The following is a 4787-nucleotide window of genomic DNA, read 5'->3' on the forward strand; positions in this document are numbered from 1 at the left end:
CTTCAGTTCAAGTGGAATTAATGATATTATTCCACAGCTTACTCTTGACTGAACCCGTAGGGTCACACAAATAGTACGTAAACGGATCAAGTATTTAATGGCATTAAATACTCTATCTATGGATATTCGGAATCGACGGATCTTGGTTTCAGTGGGAGCTGAGATCATCACAAGCAAGAAATGAATACTCCGGAAACGATGATATTGCCGGAAACGGAAATATGGATCGTATCAGAAATATAAATATTATCCAAGTCGTAGATGTTGCCGGAAACGGAAACATGACACGTATCGGAAAATATTATCGGAAATGGAAATATTGCCAGAATCGGAAATATTGCCGGAAACGGAAATATTGTCAGAATCGGAAATATTATCCGAATCGGAAAATAATTCCGGAAACGGAAATATTAAATATTTGTTCGAAACGGAAATTAATTCCGGAATCGAAAATATTAAATATTGTTCGTATCGGAAATGAATTCCGGAATCGGAAATTTAATCGGAAGCGTATCGTACGAATAAGCATCGGACGAGGCCTGCCGGACGAGGGCCCAGCACGAAGCCAGGCCATCGCCCAGCAAGCCAAGCGCGCCACACGAACAGCCAAGGCCACGCCAGGCCCAGCGCAAAGCCAGGCCCAGCAGGCCGTGGCAGCGCGCACAGCGCGCGCAGCGCGCGCAGGTGCTTGCGTGGGCTTGTAGCTCGCGTAGGCCTCGCTGCGTGGGCTGCTGCTCGCACGCACGCGCATGGGCGGCCCATCGTGGCTGCCGTGTGTGTGTGCGTAAGTGTTTGTGTTCATGCACGATTCCTAAAACGTGCAGAGTTCGGTTAATGATTAAATTCCTAATTCTATTTGATAAATTAATTAATTAGAGTTCTTGTAGGATTCTAGGTTTAATTAATTTGTATCTGAATAGGATTCCAATTCCCTTTCCATACCCCTATAAATATGTGGCCTGGGTTCACAATTTATAACGAGTTTTCAAAGTATTCAAAGTGAGTTTTTGAGAGAAAAATTCAATCACACATCTTGCTCAAAAGTGCCGAAAATTCTAGTACCTTAAGGGCGATTCTAGTTGGTCAATCTTAAGGCGGATCCGGACGTGCTGTGGACTATCTACGGAGGGACGACACTTGGAGTCCTAAAGACTTGTTCTTGCTCGGTTCGGGCGCAGCTAGGGAGGGCACGCAACAAAGAGTATGCATCTAAATTATGCTATATGATTATGTGTAAATAATATGTAATCCTGGGTTAATGGTTGTTTCCGCATGATTTATGTAATATCATATGTATCATAACCTAACAGACATTACAGACATAGCCTGTATATTCACAACATGAACGGATCAGGTAAACAGGTACGGATCTGAATGTGTAATTTAAGAATAGAATTGAAGTCTAGATTCAAGCTACTCAATTTACTTACGTAGACTCTCCATTATTGTGTTGATTGTTTTTTCTCTTTAGTCTACATGCCAGCCTAAAATAACTCCTTATTGCAGTCCTGTCTCTAGAGAGAAAGGGAAAAATCAATTGAGTAACTTACATCTGCTGTTATGTGTTTTTACTTTTTGTTTTGTACCTGTTACTGTGATTTTATTGATAAGTAAAAAATATATACTCAGCCAAGTACAAAAGTTTGCAAAGTACATTTTTTTTATTCCTGGAAGTGTGAGCTATCAACTGATATATGCTCTAAGCTTAAGCTTGTTCATGAATGTGCCTTTATGTTCTATCACTATCTTATGTGTTCTTACCTTTGTTTCTTCTTCTTGAATTTGCAGCGAGTTTCAATTTATTCATGAGTTATGCCTGTATGTGCTATCAGCATCCCAGAGGACTGAGTTGATACGGGCTACTCTGTCTACACTTCATGCATTCCTTTCATGGATTCCGTTGGGATATATTTTTGAATCCCCTCTGGTTGTCCTATACTCCTATCTACTTCATTGGTTGGTTCTTACTGTTTTCTTTTTATTATGTTTGTCTAACTCTGATATCTGTGTTCCATAAATGCTGCAGCTGGAAACTCTTTTGAAATTCTTTTCTGTTCCAGCATATCGAAATCTTACCCTCCAGTGTTTGTCTGAGGTAATATTGATGTTTGGTTTTCTCAAGGTTTTTATTTTTTTATAAAAGAGAAGTGAGCAGAAATTAGGATAGTCTTCTTTCCGGGTTTTTAATTGTCCTCAGTATGTGCTCCTGTATCACTGTACATGTAGCTAGGACTGACATTCTTTTTGTTGATATACAGGTTGCAGCACTGACATTTGGTGAATTCTACAATGCCCAATATGTGAAGATGTGCAACGTATTCATGGTTCAGTTACAGGTGAATGGAGATAGGTTTCTCATACGAGGGTCTTTAATTTGTTCATTATTTTTATCTCATGCTGAAAGTTTCTTTCCCACTTTTATTCTGCACAGTAGAAAATAATAAAATTTGGGGGGGGGGGTATCTTGTTTTTTCTCACTCTAGGGATAACATATAACATATAGGGGGAGGAGACGCTCATTACCTCTCTCTCTCCCCCCCCCCATTAAGTTCCTACCGATCATATCTAAGTAAGATAAACCTCCCTTCCTTTGAAAATGATTTTGTGCTTATGTCCAATTCATGTATTGGTTACTGAGTGTTTTTACTATGTCCAATTCATGTATTGGTTACTGAGTGTTTTTACTATGTCCAATTCATGCTTATTACCTCCCCCCCCCCCATTTACTAGTGTTTTTAAGAAAAGAATTTAGTAGTATTGGTTACTGAGTTGGTGTACCATTTTTGAGCAGGGGGAATCAAATAATCAATAGACCTTCTCTTACTTTTGTTCTGGGTGCTGAACTTGTTCATTTGACCGTCTCTTTGTTTTGGGTTCAATACTTCAATGTAGAGACCTGATATTTTTTGGTAGAATGGGAAAGAAGATGTTGACTATTAAGTTGACCAGTGAAGTATGGAAATGGGTTCTTAGTTATTTAGTGCTGCAGTTTGAACTAAATGACCTAACGGATTTACGAGAGCATAACTTGTTCGAGGAAAGCTTGCGGGTTGTATTTTGTTGCACCTTTATTTTTATAGCTGAAGCCACAACTTGGTGTAGATCGTCAAGCATGCAGCCAAGCAAATCAACAACAATCTTCTATATAGTAATTTTAACTTTGTTTTTCAATATAGAACAATTAGTCCCACTCACACTTGGTTTGTTCTCCTAACAAGCAGAGTCTATGTTCGTATGACAGAAAACAAAACACCAACTAGCTTCCCTGATGTATCCTTAAAGCAACAACTAGTGTCTAGTAATTATTGATTTGTTTACAAATTATTTGAATCGTAGAATGGTTTATGGTTTACCATAATCTCTTTCTTGATTGCTATACCTAGGTTCATGTTCAGTGGCCGATACATCATTCACAGACTAATGTGTTGACTTGCCAAGCCTGATAGTTGGTAAGAACCAGTATTCTTATTTGAAACTCGACTCTTTGTGAACAAACCCAGAGCTTCCAACACCAAAAGAGTAAATCAGTAGCTGTCCGGCCACTTTGCGGACTATTGATTCTGCCTGTTCATTTGGATTGCAAAGGAGATCAGAATGTCAGAATCCTGAAAGTGACACCCCCCTCCCCCCAAGTAACCTGCTCTTGAAGAATAGGTGGGAAGATAGCCTGAAGTTTTGTGACTATTAATCTTCCATTACAATGTTATTTGTTTCTCCTGTAGGACCGGTACCTGTCTCAGCATGCCATTCCTGTCCTGAATTTCGTTTCTGGCTATTTGATTTTCTCACTAATTCAGTGGTAGTACTTATTGATTTGGTTAAGGTTAATTAATACTTATTGATTTGGTTAAGGTTTTGCAAAACGAGATCACAAAAAACAAGCTCCAAGAAGAAGTTGGATTTTTTTGTCCGCATAAGCTAGCGCTGGTTAAATTTCGTCCCAGTGTGCACACAAAATATGTGAATCATTCAATTACCAAGCAAAGTACGAAGAAGTATATACTTGCCCTGATCCGTCAAGAGTAAGTACATTAATATAACTTATTGATTATAATGCTTAAAGCAGTCCATTTTTTTCCTTTAAAACTAATATCTTCCTTGTTATGAAGTAAATATCATTGGATGTTGGTTGTGATTTGCCTTGAAAGAGGGGAAGCCTTTTTCATTGATTCCATGGCTGATGGGTTGTTAGACACTTTGCATACCAAAGGCTCCTTGTCTGTGTAATTACTCTAGCTAAACAGCTACGGAAATCTATTTTATAGTCCTGTTTCCATGCTTTTCCTTCTCTCGTTTTATGGCATGTATAGTTTGTTTGAATGATCCTTGCCAGCAAAATGATTGTCAATCAACAAAGGAGATTTGATGCTGTCAATCATCAATAGTTAGGTCTGTCGAGAGTTGTTGATTCAAGTTACTTGATTCGTTGCCTTGCTTGTTACTTCTGAATAAGCAGCATTTTGTTTCAAACATCAGGTTGACCTCGATTACACTAGTTAAACTAGTCTTACTTTTGATGTTCCACTCTGCAAATTGAATATATTGTATGAAATATATCTAAAATTTCTTGCTATATCTTCAACTATCACTATACCAAAAACGCTTTCATTATGATCAGTGTTGAAAACGCCTTTGCCAATTGCCATCTACTCAACTAGATCTACAAGCCTACAACAAATGTCAATAACAAGCTGCAATGTTTATCGTGATGACCCTATTTGAGTATTTTGTAATGTGTAAGGTGTTAAATTTATCAGGAAAAGTAGCTTTATCAGGGAAAGTAGCTG

General features: G+C 38.4%; 1 long non-coding RNA gene across 1 annotated transcript; it reads left to right on the forward strand.

The window, feature by feature from the left end:
- Positions 1-1010: 1010 nt before the first annotated feature.
- On the forward strand, positions 1011-4061 carry LOC110801069 (uncharacterized). The gene is made up of 5 exons (XR_008929551.1): positions 1011-1201; positions 1789-1927; positions 2027-2095; positions 2259-2336; positions 3853-4061. It is a non-coding gene; the product is annotated as an uncharacterized lncRNA (long non-coding RNA).
- The last annotated feature ends 726 nt before the right edge of the window (positions 4062-4787 follow it).

This window comes from Spinacia oleracea, chromosome 3, assembly GCF_020520425.1.
Source record: "Spinacia oleracea cultivar Varoflay chromosome 3, BTI_SOV_V1, whole genome shotgun sequence".
Taxonomy (NCBI): Eukaryota; Viridiplantae; Streptophyta; class Magnoliopsida; order Caryophyllales; family Amaranthaceae; genus Spinacia; species Spinacia oleracea.